Genomic DNA, 24,538 nt, shown 5'->3' with positions numbered 1-24,538 from the left:
AGTCACTCTGTATTAGTAAGCACTTGACTGCACAATTTCCTAACAGAAGGTCCAGGACATGTCTGAACAATTTTTAAAATACTGAGAATTCTTTTTTCACTCTGCAGAGCCTTGGTTCTTCCAGGAGGTGGGAAGGAACATGCAGTGCAAAGCTGTTCTGGTGTTTTACAGAAATACATATTGATACGGATATGTCTCTAATCTGTAAGTTTTCCAGCTCTGCTTTCCTTAAGAGTGTGTCAGGCTTCTAAAAATCTTTACTTTTATGCCTCATAGCTCAACTTGAAAAATTCACTTCTTTGTTACAGTTGGAAAAGTCTCAGACTGAGCACAATTTTCACCTTCATATTTAAACCAAATATTAAAACAACTTAAAAAAAACAACCTATGACAAACATATTAAAGTGCTGCGCTGAATTCAGAAAGGAAGTGTAGGATTCACACAGAAGGATAAACTAGATATTGAATGCCACATCCAGCACTCAGGCCTTGAATTAATTTCTTAGAGCAGATCATCTTCCTATGCAAATACTGTCTCATTTTTTACACATGTACTAAGGTTGAAACAGAGACTGGGTTGGGCTTTGATTCTCCATCTGTGCCAGGGAGAATCTGATCTTTGCAGCTCTGACTCCTCCTTGCTAAATACAAGTAGACACTGGACCACTCATTTTACTAGACCTAATGGTAAAGCAGATCTAGATCCAGATCTTAGATCTTAGCAGATCTAAGTAGTTATTACACAGATCCACATCAAGTTAACTAATAAGCTGAAGTTTTCCTGAAGTTTGGAAAAGTGTAGCAGAAAAATGGCTATAACTTACCTTTACTAATGATATTCCCCCCAAATTATATGCCATGAAATGTCATTTCTACATGATTCTCTTCTCACTGCCTGTGCTAGAACCTGCAGAAAAGAAGAGGAAGGAAGAGGTGGTGGCTATGGCAGCACCATCCTCACAAAGGATCCCACCACACAAGCCTTCCTAGCTGGGTTGAGTCTATTTCTTTTGCAGTACCAGGGTAGAAAGGACATGGAAGAGGACAAACTTCCTTTATCTTATTATTCTACTACATACATACACCCCAGGGTTCCTGCATGCAATACAATACAGATGGGAACAGCATTCTTCAGTTTTGTCTCAAAAACAATCTCCACCATAGCATCCTTAGGCACTTCCTAATGACACATCCCTAATTAAACAGAGGTATCATGGTTGAAACACATGAACAAATGACAATATAACAACTAGGCTGGTCACATCATAATTATAACAAAAAATAAAGGGTTGAGAGCAAAATATTCTATTCTGGACATAGAAAAAATTCTTGAGCTTTAACCTTCTTAAACTATAAAGCTTCAGGTTTTCTGCTTCATCTTTCCACAGGACATTTGCAATATGTTTCTCTCCATCAACTCTATGGCTTTTCAGATAAGTAAGTCCTCCATATCTGTGCAGTGTGATGTGCACAGTAAAGCTGAGTCTCTGAGGAAAAGACTTCAGTTAGTACCTGAATGAATGTTTGGCAACTTTATTGCTTAATCTACATACTGCTTTTTAAAATAAACTAAATCAATAATTTTAAATAAAATGCATGTAGTACAGCAAAATTTAAAAAAAAATGTCCCTGGAGCTTTCCAAGCAATCTTTTCACATGGTAACTAAAGACTTTTAACTTACCTCCAGGAAAATAAGATGATACTGACATTTAAGATTATTTTGTACTTTTGCTGCAAATACAGAGTGATCATGCCTCAAATCTTTACATTTGAATAGGTACATATTTGACTGCGCTGGTATCAGGGATAGTAGCAGTAGCCTCTGTTAGACTTTTTGGTAAGTGTGGTTATCTTCAGTATCCATCCAGGACACAAAATGAAAGGCATCAGAGCCCTTCCTGAATACTCAACACATTCTAAAGAATGAAAGCCTAACTCTATTTTCAATGGCTGGAATTATGATTACATCATTCAAGTGGAGAAATTAGAGATGCTTCCAGAGAATGTAGCACTGCTTACTGATGCAAAAGTGGTACCTCAAAAAGTTAAATTTCAATGACCATTTGAAAACAGGCTTTCCTTTTGATGTATAGATGTGACTCAAATTTGCATTAATTAGAATTATCACTGTGGTATGAAAAAATCCAATACACCTTTGTCTAGGAAACTACCTACTTGTAATATTGGGCATTAATAAATCAAATAATTGGAACTTTTAAAATTATACTGTTGGCACAATAAAACACTGTATTCGGTATATTTATACAGTTTGTAAAAAGAACTATTTCATGGTTTTTTCAGTCATCATTATCATAGAAAACACATTAGTTTGCTTATGTCTGATTATCTCCTTATAGCACAATTTCTGCCATGTTTCCATAGTTCTATCAGTACATCTTTATGGCTGGATGATAGAATTGTGTACTTTTTACTGCTCAACTTAGAAGACACAGGACAGAAAATTTATCCAAAGAGGCCCTGAAAAAAAGTCTAACATTAGGAAATTGTACCCATTTGGTCGCCATTAAGGCAACATAACTCCTCACTGCATCTCCCTAGTGTCTCCCTAGAGACTCATACGGTGTTTTTCAGCCAAAAAATTACCCCAGATTAACAATGCTTCACCCACATTTCTCTCTAGTGGTGGAAGCTATGAGGAGAGATAAAATAAAATGATTGCGTCAAGTCCAGACTGCAATTTACACAATGAGAAATCCCTTAGGTTTCATTATGGAGACTTTGCATGCCATCGTGGAGGCATTAAGAGACATGGTGTATGGAAAAGGAATTTTTCTCAACGGCTTTTTCTTTTAAGGCAAGTTACAACAGATACCTCAGGTGCTACATCCAAATTTCAACACTGATTCCCATGAAAGTTAACCACAGTGGAATTCTTGCAGTGGCAATTGCATTTATAGTGTTTAACCAAGATGTAAAATTGATACTGTAAAAAAAATTTGCTGAAGCTTTGGACTGTAGATTAGAGTGCTGTTTATCCTTGCTTGCTAAGCATATTTTATATATTTGTTCTTCTCTGTCCCCAGTCTGCAGCTACAAGATGAAATATGAGACAAAAGCAAAAATGTCGTTCTTGCAGTATTTCCGATTCTGATGTAACTCATAGAAAAATATCTTTAGATTGTGCTCCAAAGAATTCAAATCAGTTACAAGTTGCAGCATCTTAAGGAAGTTTCTAGCAACCCAAACATTTTGATGTTTAGTCATTACCTGAAGCCCAATGGTTATTAGTGCCTTCAGCTGCCAGAACAAGTAGAGGTTACCTTACATAAAGCTGGCTCATATGCCACACTGGTAGTAATTGAAAGGTCATCCAAAGAGGTTAAATTTATCTGTTTCTAGACACAGATAGTTATTTCTAAGTTAAAACACAATGGTCTGTAGTCCTATGAATCCACAGACCCCAATCACTTGCACAGACTGAATAAAGCATTTGTAGCTCGTTTTAATGCACATAAATTTGGACAACAATATGATTTTTGTCTCCTCATAGTCCCTCATCAGATAGCAGATTACTCTGATTTTGTGCCTTTGTTCTGAAAAGAGGACAGAAAAGTGAGGGTAGAAGAATTTCTATCAGCCATCATAATTAACTTTCATAATTTGTGTTACATTTCTATCCCCACATCAGTGTCAAGTGATGGAATTTAAAGATGTCAGATAGAATTAGTCTAAGAGAGGCATGAGAAACGAAGCCTTGCTCAGAAAGGCATGATATAGTAGGGAAATTTAGAGTAGATTGGCAATTGCTTGGAAAAAGACTGTGATTTCTTTCCTGCAACATGTGCTTTGTCTGGCAACAAAATGTAACATATTTAGCAAAGTGTAGGGAATGCAGTAGCAGGCCTCAAAGTATCTTAGTTTTTAGTTAAACATATAAATATATATTAAGAGGAAGAGCTAATTTAAAGAAGGAGGCTTCTCTTTATTTTTTTTCTTTTTCAGTGTGGAAGGGCTGATTTGCAAACTGAACTAACTACTGCAACCAAAAAGGTTCTAGTCCCAGCCTTCTTGCTCAAACCTATTAAAGAGGCAGGTGCTAAGTAGGCTGTTGAAGCTGCTGAGTGCATGACAATTAGCAAGTAACAAAATTTCTCTTTGCTTTTCTACCTTTGTCTTATTTTTCATTGTGCCACTATTCCAGAATCACAACTCCTAATCTTCAGAACTTGTGACAAATGTTATTTGGGAATTCAATTAACGAACTAGTCGAGGACACTCCCGTGCCAGACAGCTGTTCCTGTGTCTGGGTTTCTGTGTCACGGCCACATCAACAGGTTTAAAGTGTTGGCAAAGTGCCAGTTTCACATTTCAGCTTTTGCTGCTATGACTTTAGGTATGGTGGTATAGGAAAGAAAGATGTTGTGTAAAAATGTAACACAACATATCTTAAAACGTTATATCCAAGTAAGGTATAAAGAATTTCTGTTGAGTCTCTTTCTCTTTCCCCTCAAAATAGGTCGTTTAATATGGTTGCTTTTCTAGATTTTAATCTCTCAGGCTGCTGTCCTGCAAACACTCATGCATGTGATTAACTCTGACTACCGACATGCGTGAAGAGTTTGCAGGATGGAGGCTTTAATATGTTGTGACAATGTCATGGGGAAAGGATCTAAGTGGCAATATGTGAAGAGAGCTGTATAACTGAGGCCATCAAGAGCAGGCTGTGTTAACCCTGTACAGGGCAAGATTTTGCTGATGACTCCTACATCTCCCTATTCCAGTAGTTCATGTGTTTTGTTTCTGGAGATGATAGAATCACTATCAAGAAGCTCAAAGGAAAACAAAAGGAAGTGTATTATTATGCAAAATTTTTTGAGGATCTTTTTTTTTCCCCTCAATGCCTTTGTATTACCAATTGACTTGGGATTTACCCTTAGGACTGTGTTCATGTTGCCTGCTTGTCCAGAATGGCAGGACTGAGACAATCCACTCTTTGACATTCAGTGAGAATTGACATGCACATAGTGAAGACTGTACCTCCTACATGCAGCACAGTGCTATGCCCTCCTTCTCTGTCACGATCCCCTGTGACAGAAGCAGATGGTTTGCAAATTTGGGTGACTCTAATTATTTGCATGTGGACAGAAAACAAGAGAGAAGTCACACTACTGAGTTGTGCCCAATACTCAAAGAAGGCCTGCTTTAAAGCATTTCTTCCCAACCTTTGATAGTACAAGGGACTATAAAAGTCAGCTTGCTGCTGGAATTTAATCAGAGTAATTCAATAAGAGCGAATAGAAAATAACTTCTAGAAGTATAAATAAAACAAATTTGTCTAGTTAAAATTGGACAACCAGAAACAAATTATCATAATTCTAGCAAGCCTCTTAAATAAATCCTTGCTTCAACATACAGTGGGTGCCTGAAGATATCCTGTCATCATAATGCATTATCAAGCGCCTTACCTCCAGTTTTCTCTCTTCTGTCAACAATTCATCAACATCTAGAAATCAAAACTTCCTATGAAATTGCACATTCACCCCAGAAGTGTCCATCACGAAAGTATTGCTAATAAGGGACCATCAGGTGTCAAACCGTAAGCCACGGAGAGCCAAGTGATAACTTTATTGTAGTCATAGTTCTGCACTGAAGATCTTGGGGTTTACAAAACAAGTTCTGGGACTGAGGGAATGGGAAAAAAGTGGCGGCCCATGGCTTCCTATAGTGTGGATAGATTCTTCCCAAGAAAAAGCAAGTTCTCACTGATGCTTTTCTTCCTTTCAAAATATTTTTTGTTCATTTGATTTTCAGCTAATGAAAGTGGGAAATTATAACACTGCAGCAGTTCTGCCAGTGGGGGAACAGGATTGTCTCTGAACATATACTCTATGGTGAGCCACTACCTCATAATGGAAGAGAGACTTTAGTCTCTCTAAATATTCTACATCCCTATTGAAACCAAAAAATGCTAGCCAAAACATTCAAAATTGTTGATAGAAGCTGATGATACAAGCTGAATTCTTTTAGAATTCAGACTAGAGCACCATAGTATATTTGTATTTTTTTCATATGGTTAGATATTTTGAACCTATATCCATACACAAGAAACAGAACACAAGAAAGAGGAAAAAGCATGTAAGAAATATTTTAATTGCTTTTTGAAAGATTCAAAGTAATTGACTGCATAACTCACAACCATAGTGTTCTAATGAGCTCCAAAGACATCAGTCTTCTGTGATGTAAATTCATGTACGGTACATCAAATATCTCCCAAGTGTGCCAGTCATAATGTGATCAAAAATAGAGGATACAGTTTGGCCTTGTGTATCTCAGGATATCTCATCTATGAAGAATCAAAAATCTGAACCTCAGTCTCGTGGGTTTTATGTTTTACAGGACTGAGCTGTTGAATATGCTGAGTTGGAAGGGACTCACAGGAATCACCAAAGTCCAACTCCTGTCCTGCCAGGACATCCCAAAAAATAACACCAGGTACTTAAGAGTATGGTTCAAAAACCTCTTGAACTCTTTCAGGCTTGGTGCTGTGAACAGTTTCTTAGGAAGCATGTAACAGTGCCCAAACACCCTCTGGATGAAAAGTAAAGTTGTTGATAAGTGTTTCAGCAGTTCCTTTCAAATTGTTATTCTCCTACTAGACACTCAAAAGCTTCTATAATTCAACCAGGTTTTGAATTTCCCTAATTTCTTATTTTGAATTTCCTTAATATGTAATATGATCTATGGCAGCAGGCACTATCCACAAAAGACAAAAAGTCTTTTCTTTGGCCACAGACAACACAGTTTGGTCAGATGAAGAGCTGTTGTTTGGCTATGGATTTTAACAGAATAGAACGGGTAATGTAGAAACACAAATAAATGCAAAATCTGTGATGCAAAAAAATTCACTGAATTTAATTTCAGAAACTCTCTATATATTCTGTTTCATATTTAAAAGATTGCTCCTTCTGAACTCTTTTAATTTATTTTTTTCTAAGTTTGTTTGCAAACCTTGGGTATTTGTCCAAAGATGGCATTCAAAGTCAGATGCCCAAGAGACATTTTACATGATGCAGTCTAGAATGAAGTTATGGGTACTGAACAAGTTGGAACGTTTACCTGACCCAACACAGCTCAGATAACATATGTCTGAGAAGACAGAGTTGCATTAGTACAGTGCTACTGGAGATAATTTACCTAATTCCTCTCAGCTGATTAATTAGGGTGTAGTGCTGTGCTGACACAGAAATTCTGCATCCAGTTCTGGAGTTAGCTTAGAAACTTCTGCCTGTTGCTGAGCTGGAAGGTGAACACTGTGCAATATAACTTCTAGAGAACACTAGAGTATTCTTCACTGTCCTATTCCCAAGTTATGATTCATCATAGCTCTTATCATATGCTAAAGTCCTGATACAAGATGATCTTTTTTTTTTTTTTTTATCACTGAAACAGGGATTTTAAGAAGGCATAAAAGATTAAACAGACTACTGCTTTCATACCCTTCTAAACATTGCTCGCTCATATGGCCAGCAATAATCTTCTAATAACAAAAGTAAAGGAAGTTAGAAGAAGATGCCTTTTCACGTCCTCATGACGTTTATAGGGTACCCTTTTTGGCCTTCTTACACATTGCCCTTCCAGAAAGACACCCAGTGAATGTTTGTTTACACTATCTCTAATCAATCCTCTGTCAATATTTCACAGAATCACAGAATCACTAGGTTGGAAGAGAGGTTTAAAATCATCAAATCCAACCGAGCCCTAACACTTCAACTAAACCACAGCACTGAATGCCATATCCAGTCTTTTTATAAACACATCCAGGGATGGTGACTCCACCACCTCCCCAGGCAGACCATTCCAGTACTTTATCACTCTCTCCATAAAACACTTTTTGCTAATATCCAACCACTATTTCCCTTGTTGCAGCTCAAGACTCTGACCTCTGCATCTGTCAGCTGCTGCCTGGAGAAAGAGACCAACCTGCACCTGACTGCAACCACCTTTCAGGAACTTGTAGAGAGTGATAAGGGCACCTCTGAATTTCCTTTTCTCCAGGCTAAGCACTCCCAGCTCCCTCAGTCGTTCCTCACAGGGTTTGTGTTCCAAGACTCTCACCAGCCTCATTGCTCTCCTCTTGACGCTTTCAAGCAACAAATGCTTTCAGACAGCATAACTCATACTAAGCTAAAACATCCTGACTAAATAAAAAATAGAAACAAAACAACACAAACAAAACAAAACAAAACAAAACAAACAAACAAAACAAAAACCCAAATAAAATCTCCAAAAGCCCCAATATGTATCAAAAGGTTTTTTGGGTTAAATCTCTTGCATGTGTTTTTTAAACAGAATTTTACACCCTGAGCATCACACATGGAAAATTTTCCCCTAAAGAAGTCAGACTCTGAAGACAACCATTCTCCTGTGGATTATCTCTCTGTAGTAAAACCTCCAGGGAATTTATCTTTGTCTTTCCTTGTGTTTCTAACGTTAATTAAAGTTTTACTAAAATGCTAGGCAAATCTCCCTTGCACAGATATTTACACTCAAGCCACCATTAAAGAAGGTAACTCTAAAGCAACTACTCTGTTAATTTTGGTACACCTTGGATCATTCCCAGCGCTGAGACTTGAAGTTAACTGGCTGAAATTCGCCAGCTGAAATTAGTCCATTTTTGAAATCCCTCAGCGTTCCAAATGTAATGATCACATCCCAATTGACTAATTCCCTTGCCATGTTCAGGAATTCTTTGGTACAGAGATAACAGACTTAGGTTAAAGGTGTGCCAAAATCTAATTATCTAACAGTAGGAACAATGGAGTTTCAGTGCCTAGGACTGCTGTCTATCACTTTTTAACTTAACTGTATAGAGAAATCCAACAATGTACTTACTGAGAACACAAACTTCTGGATAGGTGTATTTACCCTGACTAGCAGAGCTGAGCAGTCTGAACTGAGCTCTGTGGTGCAGCCACAGAACTGCTAACCAGCTGCTTCCTAAAAGCACTCTAAGTTTCTGTTGTGTAGATAAGATATGCCCCCGTCTTGTTGCAAACACTGTACACTATCGGAAAGGAAACGGCAAACATACTATGGCATGAGTGGCCCCATGACATCCTGCAATCTGTACCCACAAACTTCACTTAAATGTGAAGGGCCAAGAGTTATGCTGTTTTACCTGACAGGAAAGACATTGGAAGTCCTTCTGCAGTAGATTATGTTAAGTACCCTTGATTCCAGACAAGATCAGGCTCTCTGCGGAGTTTTAGCCACTTATGTATTCTGTGATCATGCAAGAGTGGCACAGAAACAGAGTAGTCCTGTGGAGATTGCCAAACACTTCAAATAGCTGTACTTTGTTACACAGGGGTGCATAGTTAGCATTGTGAGCACCTAGATGAACTACCTAAGTGGTCTTTTTGCAAGACTGCCATACAACAAAGTTTGTAAAAATCAGTAATCATCTCCAAGCTCTCTTTGGCCTAAAGGTTGGTAGTAATAAGCATGGGTTATTAAGTTATGCAGACTGTGCCATTATAAACCATGGCCAGCACCAGACACTGGAACAATGAGGTCTGAGAAACTCTGTTGCAGACAGGGGGGAATAACTTCTCCAATAGGAAATTTAATTCCACTCTCAGGCAATTATCAGTTGACTCACATTCTAAAGGAACAATCTTTATATCTACCCTAAAAAACCTACCATTGGGGATTATTATTTTTGTAGAACAGCCAAGTGGCTTTTGAATTTTCTCCAAGTCTTAGCCTCACTACATCTTTTGGCAAATAGTTTCCCACGCTGAATATCTTTTCCCTTTCTAATTTATGCTGCAATTTCAGTATCACTGAATTCTCTTCCCCATGGCAAATTCCTTGATCACGAAATAGGACCACACAGTTTACTTTCACTCAGCTATTCCTATCTCTACCATCTCCCTAGTATTGTTTTGTTGCCTAAGAATTGATGACATTTTCCAAACTCTAAAAGGAAGCTATTTCAATAATACATACTTGTTAGGATATGTAACATACTCCCTGTAGCTCTACATCAAGAAGACTTGAAATTAAGCACCATCTGTGTGGATGTCTCTAAATTTGTAATAATTTAGAAAGAATTTGAGTTTTTAAGCCGGGGGTTTGGGGTTTTCTTTTTTATATAAAATGAGCAGTCTTGCATTAAAGTTCAAAGAGATGTGGTTTTTGGTCTTATTGTCTGCTCAACAATAATTCAAAAAAACCCAATAATTAACACTAAAATAACTAAAAGAGAAATTATTAAAGATTAGTCACAATAGAATGTTGTCTCTGTCCACATGAATATGCTACACAATGTCAATTTTTGAATGTTAATCTGAAAGGGTAAATAAAGCGAATCCTTTTCAAAAAAATTACAATTATACATTCTGCCTAAGAAAAAAACTAACAAAACAGGACATTAGCCTTGCTCGTTTGTTTTCTTCTCTGCAGGCCTCGTGACAGCAAGAGCAAAGTCTGCAATCCCTCTTTGGTTATAAACTTGGAAGGATTTGCTGACACATAGAAGTAACCTCAAACAGGTCCTCCACAAGAGGTATTCCGTACTGTTCTATTCTTACAAGCACCAATTGAACGGCTATTTTGGAACAATTTCTCCAGGTAGAGAAGTTTTTAAATGTCATTTTTTTTTCCTTTTATCTTTCAGTGTTAAGAGTAGAACCGCATAAGAATCCATGAGATACAATCACAAATAGCTACTGTTCAGACAGCATACTACTAGGGAATTTAGCATGATAGGCTAAAATTTATCTTCTAGATCTAAATCTGGTTGCTGACTAGTTCAGCTTTAGATCCATTTCATTGCATAGCATAGTTTCTCTGCAGCAGACCAGTTTTTAAATTAAGGTATTCATGAGGATCAGAATCTGGTGTTCAGTGGATGTTGTTTATAAAGAGTTGGAAAGACATACATACATTGCTCTCCTCAGCAGAGAGCAATGACAAAGGAGAGGAGGCCTCTGGCAGACAGTAAGAACCCCCTGGACAATTGGATTTAGGCCTTGTGGCTGTAGGCTTTAACCTATCCTGCTGCAAGTGTCCAAAGTGTCAGACATCACACTGAAAACTATGCCTCAAACAACAAAAAAGGATATATTCAAGGAAAAAAAACCCCCAAAACATGTATCTAGGACAAAATGGAAGAGAGGACAGCATGGTGAAGATAAATGCACTGTCCTAAAGCTGCTGTGGAGGGGAACAAACATCCCTTTAAATTCAGGCAAAAATAAAGAGACTTGCATCTCTTTTAGTTCATATCATCATAAAATGAACAGAGCCATACAGAGAACTCAAAGATTTCGTGTATAGCGGTTTATAGTCTTCTGTCAGGAAAAGATTCCTGTTCAAAATGCTGACAGCTCATATTACTAGTAGTCTCTTCAGCTTTTTTTTTTGGGGACATGTATTTGAAACCTTTTGAAAATAGGAAAACTTTCTGTCATGTTTCATTCATGTTTTTGCAGGCAGAAAACACAGAAAAGTCCAAATACCAGTGAAAATTTCATGGTGATAAAAATACATCAAACTGGAAGGAACTAAAAACTTTCACAGAGTTGTAATTTTCCATATTTAAAAGAATGTGGGTGTTTTTTATTGTTTAAGCACAGATGAAGTGCTGATTTGAAATCTAAAATTGTGGAAAGTTTAGTATAGAGATTGAGAATGTTTGGAGATTCTATGACCCATGACAACACTATGGTTGTTTTAAAATAGGTATTTACATTGCTAGATTAATGGGCACTGGTTTTACATTGCTTTACCTATTTCTCTCTGCAATGCAGATGAATATGCCAGGCATGAGGAATATGCATGGACCTGTGGTCAAATTGAATCAATATGCCATATATGTGCAGGAATTGGTAAGATTTCATTCCAGATTATCACATATTTCAGAAAAGTTCTACAGACCTCAGAGCACCACAAAAGTCACAGCTTCCACCCTCTCCATTAAGCATTAGATCAGGAAAAGCATGAGGCCAGCAGCATTTTCTTAACAAACTTCACATACTCTCTCCCACAGAAAGGGTAGCAGCAGTACTACTGCTTATTAGGTGCCAGAAGAACAGAGTTCAAACAGACTAATCACTGAGATATCCCAACAACTCAATGGGATCTTGCTGGGTTCTGTGCTACTGATAGCCATAACAGGCAGTTTACACTACTTTGTTTGCAGTTACAAGAAAGGCCACAACAAACAATATCAGTTTTATGGGCTAATTTTTAAACTGTTAAGATGACCCCCATCGACATTTTCTGTAGGCTGCTAGGCAACATTGTCATCAAAATTCACATGGAAAACACATGCAGTGTTATAGATTACTTAGTGTGACCTCCAAAACTCCTGTGAGGCACAGGAAGCACTGATGGAAACACAGTGTTTGACTTTATTGATGTTATATGTGAATGGGAAGGTAAGAAGAACTGCACAGATGTGGAAGATACTATGCTGCACCAAGTAGTGTTGAGGAATCTTTGACCTCGTCAGCTAAAGCATGTATCTGCACGTGGATCACTGAAAAAAAAATTGACCATATTTAACAACCTGTGTTTCTCTACAAATGACTACTTTTTTGTTTGCCACCAATCAGGCTTCCCCATCTTTGTCAATAATTGATTTTACAGGAAAGTAGGGAAGTCTTTATCAAAGAGGCAGCAGATACCAAGAGTGCTATATGTAAACAGAAGCATCTCTGGCCTATAGAAATCACGGCAAATTAGTGATAGTTTCAAGATAGTTGATGTATTGTCTTTTAATCCTGGCAGGAGGAGAAAATGGGTCATCCTTTTCACATTGTTCTACAGAGAGTAAAATCTGGTCAAATAACATGAGTTTGTTATTTTCACTTGATAATTTCTACCCTTTTCCCAAACTGTCAAATCAATCGGCTGAGAAATGCAGTGCTAAGGGTAGAAGGGAATAATGTAATAAGGGGAAAAAATATTGCAATATATTTTTATACAGGTCAATAAAACAAGGAAAAGTCATTGAATACTGTTGAATAAAAATTAAAGAAAATATGTTCATTCCCATATGGTACTTGTAATCTATATCAGAGACACCATTTGTTTTATAAATAAATTGCATATGAATTGAAGTGTTTTTTACAAAAGTAATTTTTCAAAGATGACTGTTAAATATCAATTTAAAAAATACAACACAAAACATTAAATAAATTATTTAATTGCCCAACTCTTCATCTAGAGCAGCTATTTCAACTTCAGGCATATGAGACAAATTTATGTCTCAATTTGTGTCATTGCTTAATAACAGAAAGCAGAAATCTGAAGAATAGACCGCTAATCCTGAGGAATTGGCAAAGCAGCCAGGTAAAAAAATCTGCCAGCTTTGGTCACAGACAAAGCACTTTGTTTTTCTTCCCCCTTTAGAAATATTCTGAAATTATAAACCTAAATTATTCCCAAATTTTAAAATAGAGAGATTGACTTTTTGCTGATGCTGCTTTTCCTGCATTCTCTGAAGTAATCAGAAGTCAGCTTAATCAGCAACATTAAAGAAAGCAGCTCCTGAGCTGCTCTTTATGGTCTCACGCCACAGCATGCAGCAGACTGGAAGTGGCAGCATAGAACTGAAGCATAACAGCTCCCAGGCCAAGTTTATAGCCTAGATTACAACTCTACCTGCAAGATGCTTCCTTTCCTACCAACTCATAGATGAGTTGGCTTGGAGTTGCCTCAGATGTCCAAGGACTTCTATGCAGTAACTTTACCGGATTTTTTCATCTGTTGTTCTGTGTTGTAAAGGAACTGACATCCCAGTGTAGCTAGCCAAGAACTGTGTCTAGTGCAGCACTAGAAAGATCAAAGATCTGATGGTGCCAGGCCTGGCTTCAGTCTAAACAAGCAGTGTCCAGACTGTTTAAATAAAAGAATGTACACTCCTGCATTAGATATTCACATTGTGCTAGCCCAGAACATAGCAAGAGGATGTTTAATTACTTTTGGGGAGAACAAAAAAATCTGTTAGCATATTTATCATTACACTTTAAATAAGATTGAATACTCATTAAACATGCATAGAGGAATGCTAATGAAATTAAATTCTCACAGGAAATTCTCAAACACAGGCCTTCACCACTTAAACCAAAGCCTTTTGCCACAGTGGTCTTGAGATTAAATGTACATGTAAATTGATGGTTTTCCACCGCCTCTGCAAAATAGCAATTATATTTGCAGAGCAGTTAGTATTTACTTCCCCTTCTGCTGCTGCCTTTTTATCCCTACAAATCAGATGATATAAATAGGCTACATTATTTTTCCAGTCCAGCTCTCTACAGTCTTTGCTAACAATTTACTGTACTTTTAAAGCATAAGATATTTAAGAAAATAGTTAATTTTTCCATTTTGTGATTTATAATTCATTCAAATTACCTTAGGTTGACTCAAAGACTCATGTTCCTTCTGTGTACTCATCCATGAAGTCCTATGTTAAGAGGAACAAAAACAATTATATAAATATTGTGATTAGAAGCTAAATCTTTTCTGAGCCTAGCACCATGTATTAACAAAATAAAACAGGCTGCTGTTTTATTTGTAAAATCTATGTTGTTATAATTATTATGTATATAGCTTCATTGGTAGATGGGATACATACAACATAAATACAGATCAGTTTGGTTTTCTTTTGGTTTGAGTTGTCGGGGCAGTTTGCACAACAAGTGCAACAGGCAGTTTCAACCCCTGGCTTATGCAAAAGCAAGAAGTTTCCTTACTAAATATTCCTTACTGTGCCAAATTCACATTGAAACTCTACAGTTTATATTTACTAGGATTAGCATACTCTTTGAATCTGCTGTGTTCATCACTAGGAGTTTGGCTAGAGAAAAATAACTAAAATCTTAGATTTTTTTTCACAATTTTGGCTAACTCCATCAAGAATGTTGAAGAAGTAATCCTAGCCCTGAAACAATCACATTATCAGGTATGACAGACAGAAATTATGTTTCTTTTGCTCAGTTTACATCACTTATGTTAGAAGATTGGTCAGTTTATCTCTATAAATTATAACAAATATAATGCCTATAAATTACAGGAAATTACAAACAGCCTTGCATTTCATAACACACAATATTCATTTAGTTCACAACCCTTTCTACAGAAAGGGGCATGGGAAGACAGTGGTAAGTGGGTCAGGGAAGGTGGAAAAGTACCATATTGGTGTTGCTGTTGTAAAGAATTACTTTACTGTGACACACGTCATTATTCATGTTGATGTCAGTTTGGCACAGGAAAATTGTCAAATGTGGAAATCTGACCTAAAAAGCAAAGACAAAATATGAAGTAGTTTACCTTTACTTAATGAACAGGTGTATTTTAGTGTTAAAAAAAATCAAGCATTTAAGGAATAAAATTATTAATATATTCTCAGCATTACTATTGGAGAATGTTAATTTGTAAATCAGCGTCATTCTAAAAGACCCAGACTGTTAAAAAGCAGATGCATGTACTGGACAGAACATGAAAATCATCTGGATCTTCACAGACAATATGACGTTACAGTAGATTTGACCTCAGAAATATTGCTTTATTGGTACAATGTTTTTTATAAAACTCACAGCAATGTTTATTAAAAGTCTTTGAAATTCCTCATTCTATTATTTCTAAGTATCAAGTATAGTAAATATCAGCTTGTTTGCCACAGCAGGAAGCTTAACAGTCAGTAGCAAGCAGGCAAATTAATTAATATTCTGATCATGTAGTGAATGTTTATTTCAAGCTTGAGCCACTACAATGTACAAATCAGACACAATTTTTAAAATTGCTTCAAATATTCAGATGAACAAAACAGATCCAAAGTAGTCTGAGGTGAAAACTTTGAAATAGTTTGAAGCATTTAAATACGGAACAGTGTATGACCTTTCGTTGTATACCACAAGAGCGGCCCACAGTTCCACTGTGCAAAAGGACAAGGCACCCATAAAAACCTGTTCTAATCAGGCACAGAAGTTTGTCAAAGTCACTAACATGAAATATTGAGAAGGACAGGTGTTAAACTTCGTACTCCTAAAGGACTTAGACAACTTTCCCAAACATTGCAAAGAAGTGTTTCTGGTTTCTTGAACGTAAAGAAATCTGAAACGTCACTTCAAAGTAGTTGCCCTCAGCAGCCTTTCTCCCAAAATCTGCCAGCAGCTTCCCTCTCTGTGCCAGTAATTCAGCAAACCAAGAAAAGCTGGACTGTTGGCTACCAATTCAACACCAGATATGTATCAAAGTTACATCTACCACAAGTTTCTCTACTGGCTTCTGTACCTACTGAGGAAGGACAACTTTCCTTCTTCTTCTCAGAACGACTTTGTCCTTCTCTTGCAGAAGGCACTGACAAGTACTAGTATGGATTGGATAAGCAAAAGCACTTCATAATAATATGTAGCTCAGTGTAGCAAGGTCCACTAGCTTGGACTGTGTATAATTCTCCACACCTAATAACTCTGGAGCTGTCCACAACTAGAGAAGTTTGGCAAGGCATGACAGAGAATTGAGAAGACTATTTCCAGTCTGTGAAGGGATAATATGCTTGTTGTATTACCTGACTGGCGGAAAGAGAAAGAAACCATGCTGGCCAGCATCCAGGAATGTCTATGCTGGTCCATCATGGATGCTTTCAGAATTCAGCATGGAATAATGCTGCGCATAGCATTTAAATACCAAATTTAGCAGAGAAAATTGTTTAACTCATGGTCTAGATCTGCACTGATCCAATTCTACTTTAAACACTAGCAAACCAGAGAAGTGAATAAGACTGTGTGGTAAGCAAACAAACCAAGTGATTTCTGAGGAACCCTAGCAAGTTCAGATGAAGGAGAAGACAAAGGATGTGCATTCAGATCAGAGAGGTGGGATCTCTTTGTTAGTAAGCTACAAAAACTAAAGAATAAAACACCTAAGTAAGAAACAGTTGAAATGACAAGGAAAATGCCAGATAAAGAAACACAGAAGAGGTAGGGTGACAGCCATGCTTCTTGGGTCATTCTACACAGTAACAGGACATCTTGTATTTAAGATTTATTCTAAAAAAGACCAGGTCTTTCTTAGAATAACAATAACAATTAAAGACTCCAAAAAACAAATTAAAAGAAAAACACAAAAAAGCCCTCATAGAAAAACCTCCCAAAACCACAGAGGGATTTCTCATATGTCACAGTAACTGCCTATTTCCCCCCAATGTTTAGTATTGGCATTTACCTAATTGATACTGACAGACAGGGAGTTAACTATATTTTTGGTACAATAAATCAGAGTCAGATTACAGTAATGTATGTTTGTTCTTAGTGGCCTCACACTTGAACACCTGCAAATGGTGTGCAGCTCTGACATAAAAAGACAATTATTTTCTAATTTTAAACCAGATTTTTCAAATTGTCTGAATAATATAACATTGGTTCAGCAGAAAATAAAAAAGGAAGTGGAGCCTAGTTCAAATAGGCTAACTTCCATGTAACTTGTGTTTTGATATCAGAAAGACCAAAATATCCCAGGAAGCTTTGAAGAGAGAGTCAGAAGACCTACCACAGGAACCAGCACAGAAAGGAAAGAAGATTTATCAGGAATTTGCACCTGAGTGAGAATTTGTATTATCAGACAAAACCTCACACTGGGAATTTAGACAACTATTGTCTTCATGAGTTGAGAAATTCTCCACTTTACTTTTTCGTTCTGGGGAAAAACAAAAGGAAGGAGAGCCCAAAATTAGGAGGATTAGTAAAAACTAGGAGCATTCATGAAACAGGTCAAGTACAAGCAGCTATCATCACTCTCCATAGCTCAAAAAAGGCAAGTGTCAAGCACCTCACAGGAGATGGCAAGTTTTATGGTAGCTCTCTCAGATTTTCAAAAGCCAACCTTTGAATCTTTGCTCCAGAACTTACCCACAGCATATTCAAGCTATGCTATTGGCATGGGAGTGGGAAAGCACATTCTTTGAAGTGTGCTCCCAGGTGGTATGCATAAATGAAAATTCACACTTCAGAGAACACATTTAGAGCTTTCCATTTGTTGCAAATTTAAACACTGCATGAAAACACTGTAGATCTGGAGAGGAAGATTTCAGAGTTAGCGGCAGAGCCAGTAATTTTACATAGATAGGCAGTCTAGGTGTGATCATCACTGCCCATTCCAAGCAGCCCACGTACAAGCCAGATCCATCCAGAAGCCGTATAGCTATACCATAACAAAGTGGTCTTTGTCAGGGTATTCTTGGGATGACAGCTACAAAGGCCGCATACATCTGCTTTGGCAGCAAAAGGAATGTGAGCTCAGGCCCACCTGCTTCTGCCCATGAAGACATTTTCTTATGTGTGATGTCTCTGGACTTGATCATGCTTTTTATTTAGGTTAAGGGTTCATTGATTTAGTTGGTGTCAGAGCAGGACATATCACCACTTTGCTGTGCCTCGTTACCCAGGTGTGTGTGTGTGTTACCCTATGTTCCTTTCTTTGATAATGCCATCAGCCCCTGTATCTTGGTCCAACAACAATCTCTGTTTCATTCCATATCATGCCCTCTGCACAGAATGCCTGTCCTGAGTCATTCTGCAAGTTCACTGTCCTGAATTCTCTTAAGTCCATTCCCAAGAAATACTTCTTTCACAATACACTAATAATCCTAGCAAATAGGACATACACACTAATTAGAATAAAACAACAAACAAACAAGCCATCTTAACTGCATTATATCAAGCACCATCCCTTGGCAAGTGACCACATAATCTTATTGTTGCTCCTCCTGTCATTCCTCACCTCCCTACTACCCAACAATTATTCTGTGTCTATAATTAGTTCACACTGCTGCAACAAGAGATGCTAACTCACCACCTTGTGCCTGTCTGAACATTTCCTGAAATCAGAAGGGTTTTGCAGGGGACAGCAGCCACTGGTGGCAAATGTTTGGAAACCCCCTCAGGAGAACGGATCTTGCGCCCTTTCTCTTCAGAAAGACACTTATCTACTTCCAGAAATCATCACTGCTAGTTGCATTCCTGCTATCTCAGACCCTTATTTAATGATACCTCTGACAGCAAACACATCTTTGCTTTCTCTTTTTTGCATTTCTTCTGGTATCAATGAAACTGTTAAGGGTAACCCAGATGAGAATGTTTTACCTATAATAAGCAACTAATGTAATAAGGTGTGTATATTTCATTTATATTAAGTAATGATTTCCTATCCCTTTATTTTTGAGAAGCATTCATCATAGACAGAGATTCCCTCTTAAAAGGAAAACAGTTAGTCAAATTCAGCCAAAATTATAAAATTTCTTTACATTTCTATATTTCTTTATGGTTTCATTCAGAAAAGAAGTAAATTCTGTATGGCAATTTGCTGTGCAGTACTTTTGGTACTGTTTGGAATATTACAAGGTTTCTTCTAAATTTAACTTATACTCATGTTAAGATTTAATCACCCCAAGAAAATATAAATAAAGTTATTTTACTTGTTCTGTGAGCCTGCTATAATCTTACTTTTGAAGCATTCTTGACAGCATGTGATTTAAAGGACTTAGAGTTTTATGGTTGCTTTACATCTGTTCACTTGTAGAAAATATTGGATTCTCTCTAGTGAATTCAGAAAGCCTTTTATAAGCCTTATTGAAATTACAAACATGAAAATGGTCTTTTTAAGGGTATAGAAGACAGAATTAATTTTTAAAAACTATCTAAAGACCTTTTAAGTGTTAGACAATGCACTGATTACATTGTCCTCTATTTTCTAGTTTTAAAGAGTCCAAATTGGCTAAAAACAACAATTACAAACATTTACTATTGAACATAACTAGAATTGTAATGTCCAGGACTCAACCATAGGAAATCACAGAATAACAAGATATGCTGCATTGGAAAGGACCTACAAGGGAGACTGAGTAGAAGTCCTGGCCCTGCACAGCACCATCCCCAAAAGCCACACCATGTGCCCAAGAGTATTGTCCAAAGGTTATTTGTACACCATAAACTGGATACACAATTACATCATCACTCTTTGTTTTCCCAACACTCTGGTTTCAATAAGTCCACAGCCTAAACCCATTGTTTGTGGAAAGAATCAGAGTAAAGGAGAAAATGCCATGTCTGTCTATAGGATCCTTCCATGGTTTTGGATGTTTTGCTTCTTTTCCTTGCCCAGAATCAAGGTGATCACTAGTTGCAAGCTCCCTCCTCTCCAGGTTCCTACTTTGAGACGCCAAGACCTGACCTGGAGAAATGCTGAGCATTCCTCCTCAGTAAAAGCTCTTGAGTGTTTCAGAAACACTGGAGAAAGGGATCTTAAGCTGATAAACAGATTCCCTCTGTGTGCTGTCTTACTTTTGTAAAATGGACGTATTAATGCTGTTTATCTGACAGCCATATTCCACATAACATCCAATGTGTTAGTATCCAGGAGTAATTAGAAGTGGGAAGCCCTGCAGAAAAACACCTAAATACAAAAGAGATACCCCATTGGGATCTACAGCACTTCAGGTATGAGTTAGATGGATACAACATTTAAGAGGGGGAACCAGACTGTAAATCACAGAGATGATGCTACAGGCTTTAATTTTGGCCAAGATCCCTATTTCATTTTAAGTTGTTACCCTTTTCAGATAACATTTCCAATTTCCAGACACCTCTCTGAAAAGTGATTATATCGCCAGCTGCTTGTCTGTTCAAAATGCTTACGACTATTTGAGCTCAGTACAGTACCTGCACTTTCATTTTGGTCTGTCTCATTGAAGAACAGAACTTTCTACTGCATTTCTACATCTGAAACTATATGAAAAGGTAAACCTGAGACCAAAGAAGTAATCTTTTAAGAAGACACTAATTTCACTGGTTGTAGACAAATTAGCAAACAGAAGTTTACTTTGTCATTATGAAAACAGTAACAACCAAAAAGGCAGAAAATAAACCGTAGTAAAGTACTAGTACATGGGAAACTCTTTATATTGCAAATAGTAGTCCAGAAGAGGTATAGCATACAAAAGTCACAAATCACCATCACAGCTGGAAGTTTAGGCTCAGAAAATCAGTTGTTGGTTCTAAAAAGGCCACCCATATATCACACATCTCAGGCAACAATGGCCATATCCCTGGTGACCCACCCCAAACACCCCACATAATCCCAGACCAGTAAGGAGCAATTTCATGGAAACAGGGTGTTTTAGCTGCCATGCCTGCTGTTTAGTCATTAGACTTCCCTGTGAAGACTTCCAGCAAGGATACCAATTAATGCAAATGGCTTGTAATTAACAGTGATGATTTTTGTAACGTGAATACCTTCTCAGTAAGAACAGGAATGAGCCACCAACTCATTTCACATGAGGCAACCATCAGGAGGTAAAGATTTGTAGTTAATAAAGGCCCAAGTGAGAACGAAACCAGTGACTCAGAAGACTAATGCATTGTCTTGCAATACTGGTCCCCAGTGCTGGCACCACTAATCTAACTGGATCAGATCATTGTTAATCCTTTGTTTTACTGAGAATGTGAAAATTCTCTTAACACTTACTTCACATTTGATTTCCTCAGAGATGTGTGTTGTGTGTAATAAGTGTGCTTCCTCCTGACAGAGCACCTTCTCCATTACTTGGAGGGGAATTCACTCTCTCAGCATGCCTTTTGTTTTACCTGTCCAGCTCCACTCCTGTCCCCTCCTGTGAGTATGATGCCTGCTTTGACTGCCTCGACTTTCACACTGCTAATCTTCCATTTGACCTACTTTGGCATTGCTCTCTTGGCTCTCCGGGCCACAGATGTGTAAAGGCTGCTGATATGTAAGTTCAAGCGTCTCTTTTTTCTACTCAGCTCCATTTAACGTTGCTAGATTTTATTTTTATGTGATTTTTAATTTCTGAACTCGATTAATTTCCTACTGTGTATTGATTCCTGTTATTGTCTTTTCTTTAGTCACAACACTCAGTATTTCACTGTGGTCCATACCTGCTTTTACCACTGGCAGAGCACACTGGCCATCTTCTCTGACATCTCAAATCCCCTCAAACATCTTTCTTTAATGCAACTCATGAAATAACACTGGAGCTCACTCCCTTGCTCCAAAAATATGAGCTCCCACTTAGTCCTCTTTTATTGACTCATAATGGATCAATTATCATGGATCAAGAGTCCTCTACGGCTTCTAATTGCTATCATTTTCTACCTCGAAGACCATTCCTTTCCCCTCCCCAGGTTAGTGATGGACGTCATTGGTGTGGCAAGGGTGAGTGAAAGGGAGGCTCCCCACTGCAGGTTCTGCTGCCAGGGCACCTGAGACCTGCCCTGGCCCTGCCCGGGCCGGCTCCCACAGCCCGAGCCATCCTCGGGCAGCTCCTGGGCAGCTCTGGGCCCTGCCCCGGCCCGGCCGCCTGCTGACCAACCGCACCTCGTCCGGCCGGCTGCCTTCTGCCTCGCTGCCACCACTGCCTCCACGACCTGTTTGCTCCGAGGGATGCTTCGAAATGGGGCCTCTGCCTCCCAAAATATTCTCTCCACTGGCTGCCCCAGCTAGCCCTCCCTCCCTCATGTTTCCATCCCAGGTCTCCCTCCCCTGAGTCACAGCTCTCCAGCACCTTCCCTTCCTCCTGGTGTTATGATCTATCTCACTTTTTCCAGAACCCCACTGTAAACCCATGCTCCCACATACTCCTTGTGCTATGACTCACCTTCCCTAGCTAACCTTCTAATTATTTGTAATTAACAATAACAAGAAGGAACTGACATTAGTAGAGATGATCAGATGTGAGGATGAGTTCAGTTGAAATGCTTAGAGAGAGAGAAACAGCATCATATACTACAGAATAATTCTGTAATCGTTCTGTGTACATTCCTCTTTCCATAACCACTGCCTGACACTATTGTGCTCTGTGTCCTTTTATGAGATATCTAACCTTGACAGGAAGTAGAGACCATCCACTTTCATTTCCACAAGTGCTCATTAGTAACAGAGGTAAGGGCATCTGAAAATCAGACTAGCTTTTAAAATTTTCCCTGTAAAGCAACATCAAATGTAACTGTTGCAGCCTGTGCTAATATATACTATAAGGCATTTAAATTACCGTGAATTGTCTCAGCTGCCTTGAGTTTCCCTGTACTAACAAGTCCAGCCTTTCCTGTTCTGCCCACTTATTGCACCTCTCATGCATCTTTTACTTCAGCTATCCATGACTTAATGCAATGCCAGGCATGAGAAGCTGGCCTTGAGGATGATACGCAAATTGCTTTTATTTCTTTCTATAGGAGATTAAATTTGCTTTGATGGCATAACCTTGCTTCCTTTCTTCCGCTCTCATTGACTTTCCTCCTCTGCCACAGTCTACTTTATAATGCATTATGCCTTCCATTTCTCCCATCAGAATCAGCAGTCTTAATCCACTGGATCCAGAGTCCCACTACACAAGCCTTGTTACTTTCATTCCTCCAGTGAAGCCTATTCCAAAACAATAAAACTACATTAAAATTTATTGTTTATAATAAATAAGGGGAAAAAGTCTTATAAGCTATGAATCAGAGGCTACTTTATGAGCATAAAATGTCATATGTGTAGAATTTTCATGAGTTGTCAGTTTACTATTATTTTGATTCTAATGTTTGTGCCTGTGGAACCCTTGAAGCATGACCAGGAGCAGATGAGGTCTTCTGGAGTTGGCAGTAAGACTGAAAGGGTGACTTCAAAGCTTCTTTTACTCATGGTGTTAACACCATTGCTGTTGTGGTCATTTGATGTGAAATACCAGGAACTGAAAACTTCAGAAGAAAGGTCCACAAGAATGATGTCCTAGATGACCAGGTTCTAAAGGGTAATTGTGCTACTTTAGCACTTCGGAGCACTCTGTCTAGGAAGATCTAGTTGTGTGATAGGTTATCAGTCTCAAAGATCCCAAATCCAGGTAAACAATTTAAATGAGCTTGTATTTATTCCTTAGGGTAGGGAATGAGGCAAAACAAAGTCCACCTCTGCCTAAGATTCTCAGTGTATGGAGTGACACCCATGCACCCATCCACTCACTTGTGGATAATGCTTGAGTCACCTTTATGTAACTTTTGAAACCATCAGCAGAAAATAGGCAGGCATTTTCATGATCATTCAATATATGTAAGGAAGGCAGTGTGTGGATTAGTCTTCTTTTCTGGTCTGCCACAAAAACCATCAGACTACAAACTGCCAAAGTGCTGAGTGAGTTCATTCAGGTCTTCACTCAGAATTCTTAGAGGAGGTAACTATAAAATACCTTATTGCTTTTTTACCTCTGATGAAAAACGGTTTAGTAACTCTTTACCTAGGCCAGTTTGGTACTAATAATGCCTCATGTCAATTTTATGTACTTTTATATTTTCGTCATGAGGATTAAGGCCTTTCTTTCAATCTTAAGCAGGAAAAGGCATCAAAAATGTCAGTCAGCCTTACCTGAGTTCAGATCATATCTAGTTGCTATGGACAAGAGAATATGTGTTGTTGTGTTTTTTCCCATGATTTCACAGTAGAGAAGAAAAATGCAATAGTTTCAAGTGTAGCCAGTAAAACAGAATCTTTCAAATCAATTGTGTTCCCATACCT

This window comes from Ammospiza caudacuta, chromosome Z, assembly GCF_027887145.1.
Source record: "Ammospiza caudacuta isolate bAmmCau1 chromosome Z, bAmmCau1.pri, whole genome shotgun sequence".
In the NCBI taxonomy this organism is placed as follows: domain Eukaryota; kingdom Metazoa; phylum Chordata; class Aves; order Passeriformes; family Passerellidae; genus Ammospiza; species Ammospiza caudacuta.
The sequence above is the reverse complement of the archived record's forward strand: the minus strand, read 5'-3'. Positions refer to the sequence as shown.